Source organism: Pseudorca crassidens, chromosome 14 (genome assembly GCF_039906515.1).
Source record: "Pseudorca crassidens isolate mPseCra1 chromosome 14, mPseCra1.hap1, whole genome shotgun sequence".
NCBI lineage: Eukaryota > Metazoa > Chordata > Mammalia > Artiodactyla > Delphinidae > Pseudorca > Pseudorca crassidens.
In genome coordinates this window covers 50,189,791-50,214,631 of record NC_090309.1, presented here as the reverse complement: position 1 = coordinate 50,214,631, position 24,841 = coordinate 50,189,791, and positions in this window count along the sequence as shown.

Sequence of the window (24,841 nt, the reverse complement as noted above, 5' to 3'; positions counted from 1 at the left end):
TATTGAATTTGTTACAATATCACTTCTGTTTTATGTCTTGGTTTTTGGCTGCGAGGCATGTGAGGGATTGAACCCGTGCCCCCTGCATTGGAAGGCAAAGTCTTAACCACTGGACTGCCAGGGAATTCCCTATGTAATTTTGAATTCTGATTTATTCCTAAGGAATGTGTTAATAATATAACTCTTTGAATAAACTCAGTTTTGTACATTTACATTTAGTCATGCAGCCAAAGGCACTAATTAGGGACACACTCGATCGGGCAGTTTCCTATAGGAACATACACACATACATACACACACACACACGCAAGTGCATTTGGAAAAGAAATTCAAGACATGGGAATTTAGACTGGTCAGGAATTTACAATATTATATAATATTAAACAATGTTACAAATATTGGTTAGTTAAGGAGGGAAATGCTACTTGTTGAATTTAAGACACTTGTTAAATACTATATCAAATTAGAAAAGGATATTTGGTACTCTTAGGTAGTAAAACCTCTGCTCTTTTTAAAAAGCATATTATGTTATAGCTCTTGCCATTCTTTGGATACAAACTAGCTCACTTTAATAAAGAGATGTGAATTTCAGTACCTCAATAGCACTTTTCAATGAATAGCTTCAGGTTCTCAGCCTCCTTTTCAGATTCCCTTCTCTCTTAATAGCTTTGGGAGCCCACAAGCAGTATCTTATCTGTAATGATTAAGGTGTCCACTTCTGTGTACTTTTTGGCCACTACTCAAATTTTCTGTAGCTCCAAAACTGTATGGCTTATTTTTTATTCTACCCTAATGGGTATAGATCCCCTTCTGTGTCCCTCACTTTTAGATGAGCTATGGGATGAATTCAAGTACCCTAATACATGCAATTAGTGACCTAGAAGGTGGCGGAGACCGGGAGGAGAGAAAATATTTGAAGAAATAATGGCCCAAACTTCCCCAATGTGATGAAAAAAATAAACCCACACATGTAAGATGCTCAATGAACACTGAGATATTTGGAGAAAATTACATTAACATACATCATAATCAAATTTCTCAAAAACAGTGACAGAAAATCTTAAAAGCAGCTGAGAAAAAAAGACATGCAAAGAGGAACAAAGATAAGCATAACACCAAATTTCTTTTTGGAAAAAATGAAATTGAGAAGAGAGTAGAACAACAATTTTAAACTTGAAAGAAAAAAGACTGTCAATCTAGAATACATATCCAGCAAAATATCTTTTAAAAAGGAGGTAAAAATCAGATATTTTCAAAGGTTGAAAACCGAAAAAAATTCATCACCAGCAGACTTGCACTACGCAAAATGTTAAAAGAAGTTCTTCAGGCAGGAGGAGCATGATACCACATAGAAGTATGACTCTAGGGGCTTCCCTGGTGGCGCAGTGGTTGAGAGTCCTCCTGCCGATGCAGGGGACACGGGTTCGTGCCCCGGTCCGGGAAGATCCCACATGCCGCGGAGCGGCTGGGCCCGTGAGCCATGGCTGCTGAGCCTGTGCGTCCGGAGCCTGTGCTCCGCAACGGGAGAGGCCACAACGGTGAGAGGCCCGTGTACCGAAAAAAAAAAAAAAAAAAAAAAAAAAAAAAAAAATATATATATATATATATATCTCTACACAAAAATGTGAAGAACACTGAAAATTGGTAAATATATAGCCTTTTTCTTAGTACTTAATGTGTTTCAAAGATATGTGATTGTTTAAGCAAAGTACTAAGAATGTAGTATTTGGTTTATAACATATGTAGAAGTAAAATGTATGACAACAATAGCACAAAGTCCTAAAGGGAAGAAATGAAAGCATAGTGTTTCAAGGTTCTTATAATATATGTGTAGTGGTATAATAATACTTGAAGGTAGACAGTTATAAGTTAAAGATCTATGCTATAAACCCTAAAGCAACCACAGCAAAATGAAACACATAGATATAGCAATAAGTCAACAAGGGAGATAAAAATTAGGATATGTTGGTAAAAGTTTCAGCTACAAGATTAATAAAGCCTAAAAAAATTAATTAGGCCTGAAAAATCTAATATAAAACATGGTGGCTATAGTTGATAATACTGTATTGTATAATCGAAATTTTCTGAGAGTAGACCTTAAATGTCCCCCTCTCCTCCCCAAAAAAGCTAAATATGCTGTGAGGTGACAGACGTGTTAATTAACTAGACAGGGGAGATCCTTTTACAAGATGTATGTATATCAAATCACCATGATGTACACTTTAAATATCTTACAATTTTGTATGTCAACTATGCCTCAATAAATCTGAAATAAATAATTAAAAAATGTGCAATTGAGGTAAATAAGGCAGAAAGATGAAAAATAGAACAAAAACAGAACAATTAGAAACAAAATAGGTGGTATATTTAAATCTAACCATATTAATAATCATATTAGATATAAATGGTCTAAACACCCCATGTAAAAGGCAGAAATTATCAGGCAGGGTTAAATAGCAACATCCAACTATATGCTACCTATAATAAACACATTTTAAATATAAACACAAAAATCAGTTAAAAGCAAAAAAATAAAATGGAAGTACAACACTAATGAAAAGAAAGTTGGAGTGTTTATATTAATTTAAGACAAATTAAATTTCAGAGCAAGGATGATTACCAGAAACAAAAAGATCATATCATAATGATTAAGGGGGGATTTATCAGAAGGGCTTAAAATCCTGAATGTTTATGCACACAACTATTAGAGTTTCAAAATACATGAAGTGAAACTGATATAACTGCAAGGAGAAATAGATAAATCCACTCTGATGGTTGGAGATTTCAGCTCCCCTCTCTTGATAACAGAACAAGTAGGCAGAAAATATGCAAGGAAAAAAGTAGATGTCAACCAACTTGACCTAATTGATATGTATAGATCCTGCCACCTAACAGTAGTAGAATATACATTCATTTCCGAGAACATTTACCAAGGTAGGCCATATTCTATAAAATATGAAAAGACCATAAAACAAGTGCTATTTAAATTGAAATGATGCAAGAATTCAAGTCATACAAAGTATGTTTTCTGAGCACAATGGAATTATATTATAAATCAATAATAGAAAGATTTCTGGAAAAAATTCTAATATATGAAAATTAAATGGCACATTTTTAGAAAAAAACATGGTTTAAAGAAGAAATCAAAATGGAAATTAGGACATATTCATGTGGATATTCAAAAGACCTAATTGTCCGAAAGAACTTTGGAAATGAGCATAAATTTTGAGGACAAACATTACCTGATTTAAGGACTTCATATACCATACGGGCTAGCCATTCCACTCTTAGATACAAAGACTTATAAAGAAATGTCCATAGACCCAAACTGGAATCAAACTCAACATACTGATGTGTATATATATATATATATATATCAACAAGTAAATGTATAAATATATTTTGATATATCTGTACTATAAAATGCTATCCAACCATTAAAAAGGAACAAATTATGGATAGATGTATGAATCTCAAGTACTGTGAGCAAAACAAGCCAGATTCTTCCTCTACCCTGTTAAAAAAAGAGACAAAGTATATACTCGGTAATTCTATTTATATAACATTCTAACAAATGCAAACTGATGTACTGTGATGGAAGGAAGATGAGTGGTCGCCTGTTGCCACTGTAGGATGGGGTTATGAGATGAAAGGGAGGAATAACAAAAGTGCACAAAGAAACTTTTGAGTTTGATATATGTGTTCATTATTTTGATTTTGATTATGGTTTCATGGATACATATGTCAAAACTTACCAACTTTTATACTTTAAATATGGCGAGTTTACTGCATGTCAATTATACCTCAATAAAGCTGTTAAAAGCAAAAGTAACAGTCACCAACCTATACCAGCATTGTTACTGTCTTGTGCCCTGTTATGACTGAGACTTATTTTGGGATGGAATATTTTCTTGTGATGTATGCACGCCTTAGGATACCTGAGTCCTTTCTTTTGCTATAGGAGCCAGCATTAAATGCCCTGACTAATTCATGGGGATTGATTTGTTTATCCCAAAAGTCTTTTCCAGTTGGAAAATTCTGTGATCTAAATTTACCATTTGAATATAAAGATGATTGTGTTCTCTATTGCTTTGTATGTCTTATTGAATGTCTCAAACAAATTTGTAAATACTTCTTTTTATCTATTTTATTTATTCCGTTTAATGAACAAGTGGGTAAATAATAGGTAGTTATCAATCAATTGATCTTTCTTTGGTATAGAGTATTCTTTCTTCACTGCACTATACTGCTTTTCACTTAAAATTTTCAGTATTTACTGGGAAAAAAAAAATTATATCTGACACTTCCTGTGCTTAGAGGCTTGGAGTGAATTTTTTCCTTACTTTTCTGAGGTTTATAATGACCAAATCTGCAATTAAGATTACTTCCATAAAATACTGAATGATTAATGATTTTAACAATATTAAACTGCTTTTAGTAGATTGCTAATGACATTAGGATCAGGATATAAACCAAAGCAGCCGGCTATAGTCAGTGATGTTGAAAATATGTGACTTTCAGCTGCTCATCTTCCAAATCAAGTATAAAATTTTCTCAACCAAATGTACTTACGAAAAACATAAATAAATATAGCTATAAATTCAAATTTTAATTACTGTGTTTGAGACTATATCACAAATTTTGAGGTGTGTGATCAATTTGTGTTAATTATATAATATGCATATTTGGCTACTTATATTTTTAAAATACACATCTTTCTTTCAGGAAACCCAAAGGATTTCATGACTAATAAAAGAACTACTCTTATCAATTAACTGATTTTTGGTAATGCTGTCATTTTCACTGAAAAACAGAACAAGCAGTTTTTGAAAGATTATTACTCCAACTACTTAGCGATACTTTGGTTTGGCTCACAAAACCCATGCTAACAACTGGCTTGTCCCCTCTATCATAAAAAAAATTTAAGATAAAGCCCATCACTGCTGCCACAAAAAAATTATTTTCCTTGCTTCCCTTCAATGGCCCTTCAATGGCCATAAAGATGGCCATTGAGACACAGATCTAATGAGCTATATAACTTGGCATTGTTGGGTGTCCTTCAAGAGGGACTAACTCAGTTGGCATATGCCTTCTAACTTTATGACATTTCCCCCTTTCCTGATTTGAATCCAGACATGATACCTGGAGGTAGAATAGCCATCTCACAGTGGGAGGTGATAACCATAGGCTAAATGGTGGAGCAGAAACTGCCTTGTTATTGATGGCATCATAAAGCCACCATGCCTGTTCCTAACTATTCTTCGAACTTTTTATTATGTTGAAATATAAAATACTTCATTCATTTAAATCACAACTTAATATAATTCTTGACTGACTAACCAGTTTTTCAGACAAACTCATTTGAAATTCTTTAAACAGTATACTTAATGGTTAAAATCAAGCCCTCGCAAATCTCATATATATATATAAATATATTAAACCTTGTTAATATTTTAACAAGGTAGTTGGATGTACAGCTATATGCATAGTTCTTAGGTTAGAAATTTTAGTTGTCAATGGAGTGAAAACAGGAACAATAGAACTCAAGCAAAAGCATCCTATTTTTATAATCACATTATCACATTTCAGAGATTTTTTTTTCCTTTGAAATAGAAGAAAAGTACAGAAAAGAAAGTTGTATACTGAATCTTCTTTCAAAGAAAGCAAAAGAAAGAGTAATAGGATATTGGGAAGCCTTGTCAGAAAGTATATAGATCTTTATGACAAGATTTTCTCGGCAAAAGGAGCCACCAAAAGGCATAGTGGTTTTGTGCAATTCCTCTGCCCCGGCCTGAGTCTTTATAAATTCAAACAAAATCAACATTTATTTGGAATCACTGATATCTGTGTAAGGCATTGTGTTACATACTTCAGGGGTAATAAAGATAACTGAGTCTCAATCTATGCTGTCACATTGCTTATAATCTAAACTGAAAACACAAGATAAAACAAAATAATGTCATTTCATGAGATATTTGAGCATAGATTTCATATACAATCAGTTAAAATCCTACACATAACCTAATATTTGGTAGATTGTTGAGAAGTAAGTATGTGTGCATTTAGTAGATTGCTGATTAAGTATGTGTATGTTAAATAACAAAGGTGGAAACAAATTGCTCTGGGACAGCACAGTAGGGAGCAATTAATTTTGCCTGGAGAATCAGAGATTATGAATATTTGGATATTTGCACTGAGTTTGGATGAGAATGACAGTGATAATCAGAGACCTTTTTGGGAGAGTGGTGGAGAACTGGGTGAAGGGCATTTTAGAGATGAGCATAATGATAAAGGTGTTAAAAAATGAATGGTATATTCTTAAAATGCCAAATAGTCTTTTGGAGCTAGGAATCAAGATGTATGGGGAGATGAGCATTTAATGATAGGCTGAAGCAAGTTCATACAGGATTATGACTCTCCTGCAAGGAGTTTAGGTATTATACTGTAGGCAGTGGGAAAACATTCAAATTTTTTAAACTAGAAAAGTGAACTGCTCCTGCTTGGGTTTAGTAATATAATCTTCGTCTACGTGAACACTGGTTGGAGACACTGAAACACAAATGCAGGAAGACCTATCATCTAGGAGACAATTGAAATGGTCTAGGCAAGAGCTATTGAGGATTTGATTGAAGATTCCATAGCCAAAGTAATGAACAAAAGGTGAACATGTTAAACAATAAGACTGCAGATGAATAGGTGGTAAGAGTGGAGGGGTGAATTTGAAGATGGGACTTAGCCTTGAGTTACTGAAAAGATGAGGAGATGAGACTTAATTAACCCAAGAATACAAAAGAAGATAAAAATGTGGAAGGGAAAATAAGTGCTCAGTTAAGAGGCTTGCTCTTCATTGCTTATTTTCAGGAATTCTAAATAGGATGATATTATTAATGATGCCTATATTTTTAGAAGGTGCCATTTCTAATAATAACTATAACGAGCACAGTGTAGTCACAATAACTGCATAATAATTTAAAAACATATTTTATACTCACGTTTGCATTTAATGCTCACAATAACTGTAGGATCATTGGGGCTAGAATTATTATCCCAAGTTTTTAGGTGAGTCAACAAAGAGTGAGAGAACTGAAATTACTTACTAAGGACAGCTAAATATATGGTGAAGATACATGGAACACAAGTCTTTTGAATGCTTGTCCAGGGATGTTTTCACTTTACTATTGGTCTTATGTACAAAGAGACAAGCTGAAAATTCACAAACTCCTTTTCGTAATAGTAATACCATATCATAGAATATACAAATTAATATTTGGGGAAAGTCATTATTTTATTTTATTTTATAAATTTATTTATTTTATTTATTTATTTTTGGCTGCATTGGGTCTTCGTTGCTGCGCGCAGGCTTTCTCTAGCTGTGGCGAGCAGGGGCTACTCTTCATTGAGGTGCTCAGGCTTCTCATTGCAGTGACTTCTCTTGCTGCGGAGCACGGGCTCTAGGCGCGTGGGCTTCAGGAGTTGTGGCATGCGGGTTCAGTAGTTGTGGCTCACGGGCTCTAGAGCGCAGGCTCAGTAGCTGTGGCGCGTGGGCTTAGTTTCTCCACAGCATGTGGCATCTTCCCGGACCAGGGCTTGAACCCATGTCCCCTGCATTGGCAGGCGGATTCTTAACCACTGTGCCACCAGGGAAGCCCAAAGTCGTTATTTTAGATATGTGTGTGTGAGCATGTATATATTATACATAGTATGTGTATATATATATGTATGCAAATGCATGTAAAGTATGTATATATACATATATGTATATTTTTAAATTTACTTCAAACAAAATAATACATTTTAACAGATTGAGTGCAGAAGCAGAAATGAGAATTTATTTTTCTATTAAGACAGATATTAAGCTACTCTTTCCACTAGATTTTTTTGTTTTGAAAATATATCCATTTTATAAAATATGTAATTACTAATGTTATTTTAAATGAATTTATAAATAAATATTTGAATTGTTTTTTTCATTTTCAATCACAGTAAATGTTGATAGATATTTACCTGTGAGAGTAAAAGCTCATTGAAGTCCTCAATAATTTTTAAGAGTGTAAAGGGATCATGAGACCAAAATATATAAGAACTGTTATCATAAAATTTCAGGTTATTTATATGTAGCTGTTGCTTTAAACCCTCATGGTACCTCTGCAAGGGTTGAGAAAGTATAGCTTGAGCTCACAGGCTTTACATGTAAGTCATGCTTATTCAAATGCCAGCACCACAACTGATTAGCTATGGAATCTAAGCAAGCTACTTAACTCCTCAGTGCCTCAGTTTTATCAACTACTCCCAATGAATCCAAGAGTTATGACGTGGTGTTCCAAGGGCAGGGTGGTAGAAATAGTCCACCCCAGCTGCATGCAATAAAGGGATGCGCTGTCCGTAGAGAAAAATAAATTTTTTAAAAAGTTGCTAAAAATCAATTTGGTCTTATTATCACCATGCACCTGCAATTCTAAACAATGTCAGTGATGAAATACTCAATCTCCAAAATGCCTTTTGTTAGACGAAGTTCTAAACAATTGCCTGAACCCCAGTGGATGACTTCAGCTGCTCCACCAATACAGACAACTGCGTAGCTCTTAGATTTGCTGAAGAGCCTTCCTAGCTCTTAGAGCGCCCATGACATCAGTGGCTAGAGCCTCTGTTTCAAGTGCATCCCAGTTCAACCTCTCCCTCCGCTCAATTCTGTTTCTCTCACCGCTAGCAGCAGTTGTTCCTGAGAGCACAACCCAATACATCTCGGGTATGCAAAACTGTCTTAGAATCTGTTTCCCAGGGAATTTGATGTAAGAGAAGTAACTGATCCATGGTCACACAGCTAGTGAGTTTCAACACCAGAATTCAAACACCGGCAAGTCTGACTGCAGTGCACCCATAACTGCTTAATTACTACTTCATTACAAAAACACAATTCCTCTGTATCCCCAATTATTACAAACAAAACGATGACCAGCATTTCAGTGAGGCAGGCAATCCTAGATTTTTCCTTTATGCTGATGTTCAGTCAAGAGCTTTACTCACAAATGATTAGAGGGACCACTGTAACCTATACTTGGAGTCACTGACCAGAAGCCACTTTGAGTGGCAACCTTCCTAACCTGCAAAATCTCTGAAATGACTACAAAGAAAGAAAGAGACTGAAATCTTGCTCAGGGAGAAAATATTGATGTTTCACCATCAGCAGATCAGCTTTCCTTGATGTCCCTTTTTTAGCTGTATTCTGAGCACCAGTTGCCAGATCCATAGTTGTTTCCCTGAATAGACAAAAGTGTTTGTGCTCTTACAGACCCGGATTGTCTACCAAACCATCAGCTAGGCCTTCAAGGAGTATCGTGCAGAATACCTGCTTTATTTTTCTCGGCTAAAAGTAATACATTTTCTAATATTTAAGTGGCAAAGAGTTGGGATGTTACTTTTACTTTGCACAAAACCATAAAGAAGGAAAGTTAATACACATAACCACTCCCTAACAGAGCTCTCACTTTATTTTAATTACAGCATTTGTCACTACCTGCTATTTTTTCAAATTAATTAGCTAACTTGTTTATTTCTTTTCTTGCTCCATTAATGTAAAATGTATGAGAGTAAGGACCTATTCCATCTTCTTTAAGTTGCTAGAGCAGTGCATGATACACAGTTAGTGCTCAATAAATGCTTGTTCAATGAATGCATATCTGGAAAGAAAGGGAGATACCATGAATTTTGAGAATCTGGTTAAAGTTTGGAGAAATTTCTGCATTCTTATTTATTTTGTACTTTGCAAAATTTTTAAATTTTCTTACTCTCTACCAGACACTTTGCTGGGCACTGGATTTGAGGTGGCAAATTATATTGATAATACCTGTCCTGAGAGACTCAACAGGACACAAACCAGGATATTCTGTGAACATTTGTGCTAGATTATTAAAATTTTGGTGGAAATTTCAGTGGCTAATATATCAATACTTTTAGGTAACATTTGATTATGTGACAAATAAAAATCAACATGTAATAGGTGAATGCAATGTGTTAGCCACTGTGTTAAGATTTCTAAAATGTATTATTAAATTTTAATCCTGAAATGTACTCTGTGTCAAAAAGTATTATTATCCCCATATTTCTAAGGGAATTCCTTACATAGTAAGTCTCTGAGACAGAATTAGAATCCTGGAACGCAGGCCTAACTCTAAAACCCATTAAATTTCTAGCCACCTTCAACCCAGAGAAGGAATTTTAACCTACAAGAAGAGATAAATTGAGTAATTCAGTTTTTGAGAAAGTCATTCAGATAAATATGTCGATAACCACTTTATCATATTTCAATAGGGAAAACATCCTATTAATTTTTATACCACAATTTTTATGAAACTCTTATTAGTGACAAGTACTATAAAATAATTATTGCTCTCAGATGGCTTGGGTATTTCTTCAGGTCCTAAGTTTTATTGAACAGATATTACTTTAATAGAGTATGAAATAAACAGATATTCCACAAGGGAAGGTATACAAATGGGCCGTAAGCAGTGAAAAGGTACTCAACATCATTTGTCATTGGGGAAATGCAAACTAAAGCCACAATGAGGTATCACTGCACACACACCAGAATAGTGAAGTTAAGAAGAGAAAGAGCCTCAGGGATTTTTCTAGGCTGAGGACTACGTTCTGTATCTTGATAGGTATCTTTGTTAAACCAGTGTATGCACTTGTCAAAACTCATCAGATGATATACTTAGAATTTGTACATTTCAGTATCAGTAATTTTACATGAAAAAAGTAAGCAAATATTGAATTCTAGTTATTGATATAAATATTGAACACTTAGTGGTGAAGTACATGCAACTTACTTTCAATAGTATCAAGGAATAATAAAATGGACTGATGGATGATAGAGGGATGGATAGATATATGTTCACTGCACAATTCTTTCAACTTTTCTATGTGTTTGAATATTTTCATAATGAAATGTTAGAAAATAATATAAGGATTTTCTTAGGTCCTCTAATATCGAAATTCTTGCATGAATTCTGTATCATAGAGCCCTCCTGACTCTCCCAAGGAGAATTAATCCCATTCTCTTCTGTACAACTTAGAGGCATAGGGAATTAGATAGGAAATAGGATTATTTGGATCCTTCTCTCATTACATACTTATTGCTTAAATATTTTACCTAAATTATGATCAATGTTTTTTTTTTATTTTGAATTATTTATAAGTTGGTCATTGTTGTGGCTTCTTGAGGGCAGGACTTATTTGCATTCATTTTTATATCTTTTTCTAACATTTAGTTCACTGTTTTGAACACAACTGATACCCAAATTATTTGTTAAATAGAATTGAATTTTGGTTATCACCATCCACATTTCCTTGTCTATATTTCACTCTTCTCCTTTCTTCGCAAATTTGTTCTTCTATTCATTCTTCCTAATAATCTATGACTCTTTCTGAAAACGTAGGAAAATGGATCAGGAGGTTTTGATTAAAATAATAATTTTAATTACTATTATAGGGTGAAGGGGATAAAAAGTACAAACTTCCAGCTATAAAATAAATAAATCATGGGGGTAAAATGTGCAGCACAGTGACTATAGTTGGTAATGCTGTACTGGATATTTGAATTTGCTAAGAGAGTAAATCTTAGAAGTTTTCATAACAAGAAAAAAATTTTTGTAACTATGTATTGTGATTGATGTTAACTAGACTTATTGTGGTGGTCGTTTCACAATTTATACAAATATCAAATCATTATGCTGTACATCGGAAACTAATATGTATAATGTTACATGTCAATTACATCTAGATAACAAAAATAAAAGGGAAGAGAAAAATTAACAATACAGTCAATTGATTTTTACTGCATGAGTAGTAACCTAGGTCAATAAAAAAACTACATAAACTGAGGGTCTGTGGAAGGTGCACAGCTAAGAAGATTTGTATTAATAAGGAAAATAGGATTGAAATAAATTTAAAGAGGCCAGATTAAAAAATAGTAATTTTGATTTTATTGCCAGACCATTTTGGCTTGCATACACTATTGTTTCATGTGAGAAATAATGGATACCTATATCTACTGTGTTAATGCCTTTTCATAAGTTCTTCTTACTTAAACGTGGAAGTACTTTACTGACTACCTTACAAAATATCTGCCTGTTTTTAAAGACTATTTGGAATAGTGCCTCTTCAAAGCACTCATTTTGATATGATCCTGAGGACCTCATTGCAGAGGCAATAACTGAAGCATCCTCTGCTTTGTCGATGAGTATACTTGAAGTCATTGGTGAGATGACCTTTAACTTCAATAGTGGTAGGTTCAGGAAATAATTTAGAAATAATAATATGATTTGAATATTTAGGTTACTACAATTATAATGACAATAGGAAGGAACTTTTAACAATCTACGAATACAAATCTAAGTAAAAGTAAGAAAATGCAGGTGAGAGAGAGCAGAACTTAATTCTGTGTAATATTAAAGTCAAAAGGTATGTTGAATATCCATATATTCTTCCCATGAGTATCATGTCTAGAATGCAAAACAGTATGGAACATGGACTCTGCCCTCGAGGGGCATATTTCAGTGCCTCAGGAGAAAATAGTCACTCCCAGGGAAGGAAAAAAAAAAAAGAGTCATGTTCTTAGGGACAGGAAATTTCTGTTTTACCCGCCTACAACTTTCATAGAAAATACTAAATTTTCATAAACTAGAGGCTTAAGGATGTTTTCAGAAGCTATTTTCAAAGTAGATGAAAAGAAAATTCCTGTTTCCTCACACCTCTGTCTCTGAAGGGTGATCTATGGAAAAGCCATATCTACCCAAAAGAACAGCCCTGACCTGGACTTAGAAGCTGAGAACCACCACCCCTGAAAGGTGGTGCTATGAAAGGCAAGGAGAGGGAGTAAAATGGTGGGACAAACACATTTTTAGCAGGAATATTGTTAAAATGGCTTTATTTTCTTAAACATGTAGTCACTCCTGACTATGAAATAATAGTGACAGCTCATCACATAAATATAAGATCTCAATAAGGCTAACAGCATATTATTTTTCTACTTTTGCAAATTCTAAATCTACTAGATTGTTTTTATGAAGTGCTATATTAAGTTAAATATTCTCATAAACCTCTATATAAAATTATTTCTTTGAGTCAACATAAGTTTAGATTAATAAAACTAATTTATTATTTCATAGATTTAAAATATTATAACTGTATACATAAACAGACTCCAATATATTGACTTCTTTTCTTATTTAATATTAGAAAAGCAGTACAACAAAGTGAATAAGAATGTCACCTCTGTAGCTGGACACCTTGGCTTCAAATTCTGACTGAGCACATAACAGCTGTATTAATTTGAGTGAGTTAATTTACCTATCTCTGAATTAAGTTTTCCTTATCTACAGTGGAATGTGAATAATGCTGGTTATCTCACAGGTTTGGTGTGAGGATTTAAAAAGTGTATTTTAATAATATATATAATATATAGCATATTATAATACTATATCCTAAGATATACATATATATCTTAGAACATTGGCACATAGCAAATACTTAATATCATTATTTAATATTGTGATTAGGACACGTATTCAACTAGGAAAAAAAAATATATATATATATTTTACCATTTCATGAAAACACAACATAATTCTGTTCAATAAATAAGGGTTATTCTAATACCTCTTGTCTTTGTTTTCAGTAATTTGAAATAACACTGTAGACTAGTTTTCAGGCTAATGATTTAAATGTCAGCTATATGCTAATGACAGCTAAATTTAAATCTCAAGGATGGGATGACACAAAACAGATACATACACTGATGGAATAAAATCAAGAGCCCAGAAATAAACCCACATGTATATGGTCAACTAATATTTGACAAGGGAGTCAAGAATACTCAGTGGGAAAAGAATAGCCTCTTTAATAAGTGGTGCTGGGAAAACTACATATTCCATGCAAAAGAATAAATGTAGCCCCCTATCTTGAAGAAAAATTATCTTGAACTGCATTAAAGACGTAAATGTAAGACCTGCTATCGCAATACTCCAGAAAGAAGACAAAGAAAAAACTCCTTGAAATTGTTCTCGGTAATTTTTTGGATTTGACACCAAAAGCAGAAATCAACAAGTGGGACTACATCAAACTAAAAAGCTTCTGTACAGCAAAAGAAACAATCGGCAGAATGAAAAAACACCTGTGGAATGGAAGAAAATGTTTGCAAACCATCAATCTGATAAGGGGTTAGTATCCAAAATATATAAGGAACTCATACAACTCTATAGCAAAAAAACAATCTGACATTAAAAAATGGGCAGAGGACGTGGACAGACATTTTTTTTTTCCAGAAAGGAAATACAAATGGCCAACAAGTACATGAAATGGTCAGTATCACTAATTATCAGAGAAATACATATCAAAACCCCAGTGAGATATCACCTCACACCTGTTAGAATGGCTGTCATCAAAAAGACAAGAGATAAAAGCTGGCATGGATGTGAAGAAAAGAGAATCGTGGTGCTCTGTTGGTGGAGATGAAAATTAGTATAGCCTCTATCAAAAACAGTATGAAGATTCCTCAAAAAGTTAAAAATAGAACTACCATATGATCCAGCAACCCCAGTTCTAGGTATATATTCAAAGGAAATGAAATCACTCTCTCACAGAGATATCTGCACTGTCAAGTTAATTGCAACATTCACAATAGCCAAGACCTGGAAACAACTTAAATGTCCATTGGATACAGATAAAGAGAATGTGACATATATATATATATATATATATATCCATTAAAAATAGGAAACCATGCCATTTGCAACAACATGGATGGACCTGGGGGGCATTATGCTAAATGAAGTAAGTCAGAGAAATACAAACATTGTATGATCTCACGTATATGTGGAGTACAAGAACACTGAATTCAGAAACAGAGGGTAGAATGGTGTTTGCAAGGGCTAAGGAGTAGAGGAAATGGGGGAGAGTCAGAGTGGTCATATTGGTCAGAGTGTACAAACTTGTCATATTGGTCAGAGTGTACAAACTTTCAGTTATAAGATGAATACGTTCTGGGGATCTAAGGTATAGCATGATGACTGTAGTTAACAATACTGTACTGTATACTTGAAAATTGCTATGAGAGTAGAGCTTTAATATTCTCTCCATAAAAATAACAACAAAATGTAATTATGTGAGGTGCAGTTTGTGTTAACTAACCTTATTGCGGTAAATATCAGGTTGGCCAAAAAGTTTGTTCCATTAGTGAATACGTTGTTCAAAAATGTTCTTGGTGAAAATGAAAGACATTTTACTTTTACTTAAAACCGAACGAACATTTTGGCCAACCCAATATTTTTAATATATATGTGTATCAAATCACCACATCGTACACCTTAAACTTATACACTGTTATATGTCAATTATATCTCAATACAGCCAGAAAAAAATAAAAATAAAAGGGCACATTAGTGAAAAAATCATCAGTGCCAAACTTTTCCAGAAAGTTCAAAAGTAAATATCTACCTGCCTATTTGATGTGTACACTTGAATAGGCATCTCAAAATTAGTATGTCTGAAAAAGGACTCCTGATTCTCTGTAACTCACAACCTGTTTTTCTTTCAGTAGTCCTGTCTCCTCAATTGGCACCATCATCCATCCAGTTGGTCAGGTCCAATATAGACTCATCACTGATTCTTTTCTTTTACATCTCAAATCCAGTCAATCCATCAGTATAATCCTGTTTGCTCCACATTCAAAATATCCTATATTCCAAATTCATGTGTCTCACCCTTCTCTGCTACCAATCTGGTATAAGCCACTAGCACTTCACACCTAGGCCACCCAGACCACAGTCACTGCACCTCCTTATTTCCACATATATCCTCCTTCAGTCTCCTCTCCAACAGCAGTTTGAATATCTCTAAAAATATCAGATAGTGTGACTTCACTGCTCAAAACTCTCCAAAAGTTTTCCATTTCACCCAAAATAAAATGTATCCTATGAAAACCTGACCAATATAAACCGAGGGCCCCTCTCTTACTTCACTTCTTCAATCTCTCTCTCCTATTCACTGGGTTCCAGCCACACCGTGAGGTTCTTGGAACATGTTCAGTATGCTCCCAGATCAGTCATAGTCTGCATTTTTTCTTCCCTTTGCCTGAAACACTTCTTTTCCTACCAAATGAACACTGGACTCAATCTTTTCCTTCAAGACTCAGTTCAAATATCAATCCCTAAGAAAATTCTTCCTAACTACAAAACAATACCCTTCTCATTTTCAATCCCCTTATTTTAGTTGTCTTCATAACACTTATTATTAATGACATATTTAATATTTATTTGTTTAATATTCATCTCACCCAGTAGAATATAAATTAAACTCTAAGAGGGCAGGGACATCTGTTTTATTTACTGCAATGGCCTCATGCCTAGTTAAGTCCCTGACTCATGGCAGATGGAAAACAAATATTTACTGAATGGATGAATAAATGATTGGTCAATTCAAGTGTCTTAAGATCATCACAACATTGAAACGTGGTTTGTTGAAGTGGTGGTAGTCATTGTGTTTAATAATAATTTAAAAAACCCTGAAAACTTATGGCTCATAGTCTCCACTAGTCAGGATTTGTTTTCCTGTAGCTCTAAAATTATCTAACCATGAAGCATTAAACTGATTTGTGAAAACAAATTCTTAAGAAGAATTGATTTATTCACTATACTCCATACATTTTCCCTAGAAAGGTTAAATAAAAATTAATTAGTGAAAGCAATTTTAACAGAGGGAAGCAGGAACCATAAAGGGCTGCTTTTTAGTTTATATATTACGGAAGTAAGCCTATAGCTTTAGGCATTAATAAATTCCTTGGGATAATTAGTAAATTAATTCTTTAATGTTCATAATATTTACAAATCTTTTAATTTTCTAATTGTTTTGTGATCATTAGTAATTTTTTAGTGGGCCATTAGCTGTCAATATAAGCATTCTTTTGAGGTGAATTGAGAAAATGTTTAAAATGCCTTTCTATATAGGGTATATAAAGCCACGGGATATCAACACAGGCTTTGTAATTTGATTTATAAGCTTTGATGACCCATCCCTTGGAAAGCAATATTGTGAAAGGGTGGTAAGAACAACACACACACACACACACACACACACACACACACACACACAAGTCTATACCTTGATTTTATGCACAGTTGTCATAGTACATAAGAGCACAGAGAGGGAGTGACATAATGCAGTAAGACAGGTGAGAGATTAGAAAAGTGTCATCACTCACTTACAATTTTATTCCTTTTCCTCAAGAGGCAGAGAGAAAAATATCGTCTCTTTATCTTAATTTCAATAAAGAAAACTCTGAATGATGTCACCATGGGTGAAAATGATTTCATGGAAATCATTATGTGTTGAAGAATATCTCAAGGGAATAGAAAGATAGGACGATTGTTTTATCAAATCACAGAAGATGCAATATAAATATTCTATACAAGCATATTCCTATGTGAGATATAGAATCTAATTTGGGATTTGCAACTCTTTCATCAAAGCATCAGGTTTGTGATCTTGGGAAGCATTTACCTTGAAGGTGGGACAAATCACAGCCCTAGGTTTTTAGACAACTAGAAATGGCCTTTGCTTATCTCCATTTTCTCATTTACATTTAAATCTTATTGAGTGAATGTCCAAGAAGTTTAAAATATTGTGATATGACCTTATATAACTTATTTGACAAGGGACTGACTAATAAAATAATCTTTAATAGAGCTGTAATTTCTTATGGCATTTTATTGGCAATCACTGGAATCTAATAAATGTTTTACAGCTCAACAAATTCTTTGGGGAAATTTATGCAACACATGAGAAAAATATGTACTGAAAAGAAAAAAAAGTGCAGAAAAAAGACAATCTCAAATTAAAGCATATATGTATTCTATAGAAATGGTTTTGTTTGTTTTTATTTAAAAGGTCTTACCTTTAAAGAGATCTCAAACAACAGTCAGAATAAGTTGAATTGATTAACTCTTCAAAGAGTTCCTAAATATCTACAGGTAGTTTAAAAAAGGAAAAGAGAAAAGTCTTGTCTCATACCAGGAAATGTTTTGAAGTGGTCTATCATTATTAATTAACTTAAAATTCACTGTCAAAACATTAGTCACATGTTTGCTATTAACGTCAACTTAATCAGTGCTTTCATGTGGAAACCTCAGATTTCTGCCCGATACTGCATTTCAAGACAATGCTCCAAGAAAGGGGTGATTTTGGGGGAGGGGAGCTTTGTTAATAAGACATGTCTAATCATTCTATAATTACCATTTAAAATAAATGACACTCAAACAAAAAATGTGAGAAAAAATAGATTAAAATAGAGTTATTGCTCACACAAGATAGACAGTTTTTCCCTCTATTTCAAAGTCAACAAGTAGCAGATAGGCAAGGACCCAATTAATTGGATAAATGAAATATTTATGTAAATTCTTAGAAAGCAATCTAAGACATAGTGGCCAAATGATTAAGTTGCATGTGCCATTTGAATAATAGACGTAAGAGTAAAATAAAAAACCTTCATTGATCTGTTCACCTCCTCTTTTATTCATGTTCATTCTTTTATCTCCTCTTTATACCTTTAAAAGTATGTTTAAATAAGTGTGATTGCTTTTAAATATTTCAATACTATACCAGTTTGACAGGTATAGGGTGGTTTAATGGAAAGAGTATGTTACTTTATGTTGTGAGATTCAGGTCTAGATCTTAACTATCTGATGTAAGAAAAGTTCTTTTATTATTTTCTTAAAATTCATTTTTTAAAATTGTTACTCATTTTAAATCATGACTGTACCACTTATTATGTATGTGCTTTGGAATATATGTTTTCTAGTCTCAGATTCTTCATTTGTGAAATATGGAAAAATGACACCCATCTTGAATCTTTGTTGTTAGATAATATATGTAGAAATGTCTGTCCAACATGATGCCAGAAGAACGGGAAGCACAGTAAATTTTTTTTTTTTTTTTTTGCACAGTAAATATTGGTTGAATCCGAAAAAAGTGTGTAAGAGCATTAAAAGGAATTCACTTTATTGGGTTAGGACCACTAACCTTTTCTTTTTTGGGGGTGGTCACATTCTTTTTGTTTTAGTTGTAGTATAGTTGGTTTACAATGTTGTATTAGTTTCAGGTGTACAGCAAAGTGATTCAGTTATAAGTGATTCAGTTGTAACAATACAGAGAATTATAAATTTTTAAGGGAAAATTAAGGGAATTAATGGAAGCATAAAACAGAAAAACTTTAATAATTTCAAATCACATGGTTAATTTCTAAAGGGGCTATACATCCCTTTGCACCATGAATCCTGTATGGAAAGTCAGAAGAATGTCTTTAAAAAATCATCATTCAACACTTTATAACTGAGTAGCTCTACTTGACTAATATAGCCCCAGTGGCTGAAAAAATATTACCTATTCTATAAAATCAGGCTGGCCAAAATCGTTAATGGTGCTTTATTGGCATTGATCGACTGCCTCATTGCTTCATCAGATAGTTTTGCATGAGTAATTGTAGGTCACTACTTGTAAAGTGGATGAATTTGCATAGGGCACATTAATCAACAATCATTCCTGCTTTGAGAAATAATGAAACAGATGGCAATAGCAATAGTACAAGTGACTGACTTTTGCCTCAGCAGTCTGGGTGGATGCTCAATCAAGAAAATTAGTTTATTGTGGTGATGATTTATTTTAGCTCCCAAGTGCTGTCTCTAAGTAGCAGTTCAAGGAATAAGACCTTCTGAAATGTCTCTAGGCTTTTTTCCCCCTAAAATTGCAATAGCAAAATGATGTCTTTAGTATTACATGTTAAAAGACAAATACCTTCATAGGCTATTTCCCATTGGCATTCATTTTTCAATGACTTCAAGGGTGTAGGTTGCAATTTCTGCCTAATGCCACTTGTTTATAAGCTGACTTTGGTAAACATCGCTGCTATATTTCAAATTTACTCTTTAATCTGAGTTTATGATGGATTCATCCCCTAGGCTAGCCTGAACAATTATTTTTTATTTCTTCAAGTTTAAGAATCATAGCATCAGCTCTGGAAAAAGCATATGTTCACAGTTACTGTCATTTTTTTGTAAGTTAATTGGAGGAAAACAAGACCTATTCTAGTTTGACATGATCCTTGCTATTGGGCAGAATGAGATGGGGAAGCAGAGTACATTATTCCATCAGGTGCATTTACTCCACATTAGTGTTGGCTTTTAGCGAAACATAAAAGATATTTATATAAAAAATCATGGGAAAAGTTCATGGTAGAAAATGTCAAAGTTGTAATCTCTAGAACAGAAGAAATCAGAGTGATGACACCAAGTATTCAAGACTGATGACAGGGAAGATATATTTTATGTCCACAAAAGATGAAGCAATTCTAAAGTCGGCGAACATTTTAGGAATTAGGGGACCACTGCTACGTGAGAGTGATTTTTTTTTTAACTTTAAGAGTAATTACTTGCTCTCAAGTATGGTATCAACTTTGTAGCACCTCTGTCCTTGGAAACTTTAAGAACAAGTTGTGTGTAGTGATTTCAGAATTGATATCCAAGTGTGCAGGTGAATAGACCAGATGGACCTTGGTCCTTTCCAATTACATAATTCTATGGTGATAGGAAATCTCAAATTCCAATCTTGTCTTGGCATATTTGGTTGGTTCCTGACAGGAAAGCAGCTGGTGTTTGTGGTTGTGTAATGAAACTTCAAACATCAATTGGGCTAACTGTATTAAAATATGAAGAAAAGCATTCTGGTTCGGTAATTTTCATTTAACCATTTCTCATAAATTTTATACACTTCACTTTGAATTGGGTAATTGAGCTCTTGTTTTATCCCCATTCAATACTAACATCAGCAAAATCTGGAACTCTATGCATGGATTGGAGGACATGCACGCAGAATCACATTTTGGCAGAAGTGAAATCCAACAGGTATACAGGGAGCTCAGTTTGGTGTTCTGTGATGACCTAGATGGGTGGAATGGGAGGTGGGAGGGAGGTCCAAGAGGGAGGGGATATAGGTATACATATAGCTGATTCACTTCATTTGTACAGCAGAAACTAAAACAACATTGTAAAGCAACTATACTCCAATAAAAAAAAAATAACAACAACAACAACAAAAAGAAATCGAGCAGGTAGTAGGTAGTAGGTAGTATCTAGCAGATATAGTTATTATAACGTCTTGGAAAAGGTCCCTAAGATTAAGGGGAAGAGTCTATTCTAACACTTAAGTAAAACACAAAAGCAAAGTTTATATGAAAAGTTTATATGAAAAGCTAAGTAACTGAACTCCAGCCATACAACTCAGCACTAGGTCAGACTGCCAGAAAATAGCAGACTTAACTGTGAAACTGAGACTTCAGTGCCTGGTCTTGAAGTAAGTGAGAAAAGCAAGACAGAGATTTAGATCTAGTAGGATCAAAGTAATAGGTGGGATACCAAGAATGAGACTGATGTATGAACAACTTCCAAATCTAGCTACCAAAAGTAGGCTCTAATGTGTGTAATGACACGGATACAAAGGAAGTGAAAGCCCATTTTTCAGTAGGATACTGTCAGGGCAGGAAGAGAATGTTTATGCAGAGTGCCTTAAATTGCTTAATTTTTCTTCTTGACTCTATCACTGGTCCCAGGAATTGGAACTGGCTTAAACTACAGGTGAAGGTCAAGAAAGTCCAGCTGAGAGGAAGATTTGGAACCTTGAAGTGTCTAATAAAAACCTTGGAGAGAAACGAGGTTACCTCAGGTGCACTCGCTTGAAGACTGGCAGTGCTACTGGATAAGGTGAAGATGAGGAACTGTGAGCCTGAGTAACAAGCAAGACTAGGACTACAGACTCATGTGGTGCTGCCGAATGTAAGAAATGTGTCGTCATTTGAGCGCAGCAGGGTAAACATAGTAGAGGACTGATTTGTTCAGCTACTGTTCCAGCTTATTGCACATCTTTGGCACATAGAAGGGCTTAATTGCTACAGACATGGCCTCTGATGCTAGTCTAAGGGTCTTTCTGAGCTATTTTTCTCTGAAATATTTCATAAGGGTGAATATGAGCTCCAAGACCAGAGACAGTGAGATTAAAAGAAAAAACAACTATATTCTACCTCCTGTGCCCTTATGTTTAATGATTATTTTTGAGTCACTAAATGTCACACGTGGAAATCAGTAAAGTCAGTCAAAAGTCCATGACAATGACATGCCCCAGGAATAAAAAAGAAACATTCCCATTAAAACTAGTCATTACAGAGATCTGCCTGCACCATGGAGCCATAACTTTCCATCCCATTGTAGCAGGATTAACTAATACAATCAAATGAATTTTAATTCAAGTAACAAAGATCTGATACTTGGCTTTTTTTTTCAATGGAAACAGAAAAAAAATCTTATTACAAATAATTCCCATATATCAGAATTTTCTTTCCAGTTTATTTTTATAATATGGTGTCATGTCTTGAAAAAAATGGAAATAATAATAGAAATCTATTTGATATTCAGTAAGGTTTTCCTATTGGTCACACATATTATACAAATTAATAAATACATATGTACAATAAAGATTACATTGATATTGCTTATGGATATAGTTGTGATAGTTATTCTCTGTGAAATAAGGTTGAATTGCCAAGACACAAGTTCCTAACAATTATTAATGATATGTAACTTTTCCAATCTAAGAGAACCTACTCATTTGATGGTCATAAAAACTTTTTAAATTATTACCATACTATGCTATTTTAACTATTTGATAATATTATTGGGGAGAGAGTTATGAATGCTATAGTCAATATCTCTAACCCATAGTAATTTCTCCTTTCTTTGGAATTATAAAGATTAATATAGTTTTATAAAGATTAATATAATGTAAGGATAACTGTTCTCCCAGCTTATAAAGTATCAGATCATTTTGAAAAGTCACTGTAGTTTTTTTCAGAGAAATATTTGTGTATATATATATATATACATTTATATATTTCAATAATTTTTTGAATCTCAGTATTTCAGTTCTTAAATTTTTAGAGATCTAAAAAAAGGTTTGGAATGATTTTAAGAGAAAAGACACAGGATGTTATGTGGCCTAGGACAAAATAATTATTCTGCAGTATTTAATCATGTCTAATATTCATGCTAATGATCTAGTTTTAGACTAGTGAACAATTGAGAGTATACTGCCATTGTTTTATCAGTCTTGCTATAAAATGAGGCAAAAATATTTTTCAAAACAGACTGAAAATGACAGTTTTGCATAATATGAAAACTTTGACATTCTACTCTTTAGTAAGACTTCCTTTCATAACCCTACTCTTACACATTTAAAATGTATTTTTTATACCCTTGACAGTAAAGAACAGCTTTAATTATTCTGAAATCTGAAGGTGAGAAGTTAAGACACATGCATTTAGAAAACAATAACATAAAAAATAAAAGAGAAACTTTGGCTTTCTCAGATGGCACACAGTTTCTGGAAGATCTGACATTCTTCCAATAGAATTTCCAGTGACGTGGAATTTTCCTGGTATATCTATATATTTAATTAAATAGGGAAGTTTATTCTAAACAAACACAGATGTTTATGGTTCTGCTTGACTGACAACCTTTCTCTTTGCCAAACATTATTGTTTGGAGAGTCATTAAAGGTCTGACTAGAAACAACTCTACATTAAAAGAAGAGAATACAATTTAGTTTGCAGTAATTAAGTCACTTGATAGCAAGTGGGGCTGCACTGAAGCAACGAATGGATTTTTGCCGAAGCTGCTATACAGCTCCTAAGTGAGCTTAGATGTCAGCACATGTTTTCCAAATAAGTCAGGTATCCCTTTGCATATGCACTTACTTGCCTTTGGAAAAGCAACCCAGTTCACTGTTAGACAGAAAACACCCTATAAGAAAATAGGTTCTTCACCCAGTGAGCTTGGAAAGCACTCAAATAAACAAATTTAAGCAGGTTTTCTTGTTTCAGCAAAATTCTAAGAGTATTTAATATGCAGTCGTGTCTTGTGAGTAAACGAGATGAATGTTTTCAAAAATTGACTACTAAACTTCTTTTCCCCCATAACGTTTCATGGTATTGGTAGTTTGGGGGATTCACTTCTGGGTATATTGCTCTGAAGTGTTATTCAGGTAGTAAATCTAATCTACCTCTGACATTGTGGAATTGATCTACCTCATGCCTCACTTCCTCAGACACAAACTGGCTCATAAAAGAAATTATCTGAAATGTCTGCCTTCCAGGTAGACTCTTCCCTACTATCTACTTCCCTCTTTAGCTTGTGCTTGTTCCCCTAGTTCTAAGTTTTGGACTCCATGAACTTGTTATAACACCAGAATTGCAGGATAAGTGGAGGAACCTCTTTTCCTCTCTCCCCACCACCAGCTCTCTAAAATAATTTGGTAAGCACACTCACTCAGCTTCTTACCTTCCCCAGTACTCTAAAAGAGGGAAGAGATATGGGAACATATGTATATGTATAACTGATTCACTCTGTTATAACGCAGAAACTAACACACCATTGTAAAGCAATTATACTCCAATAAAGATGTTAAAAAAAAAAAGAGTATTACTTTTGTGAGCTCAGTTTGAGGTTTTTATAACACAGAATAGAATTGATAGAGGCAGAAGAGAGATAGTGGAAAAGAGATTAATAATAATAATAACTACCAATAAGAAATTCATACTGCTGGCTTTTCTGGAACAGCTACTTTTTGTCAAGAATACGGTAGTAAATGAAATAGAAAGAAAAGGAACAGAAGCAGGAACATCCGTCAAGCTACATAGTAAAAATAATCATAAAAAAAGGCAGGAGGAAAAGAGAAAAGCCTTGCTGGC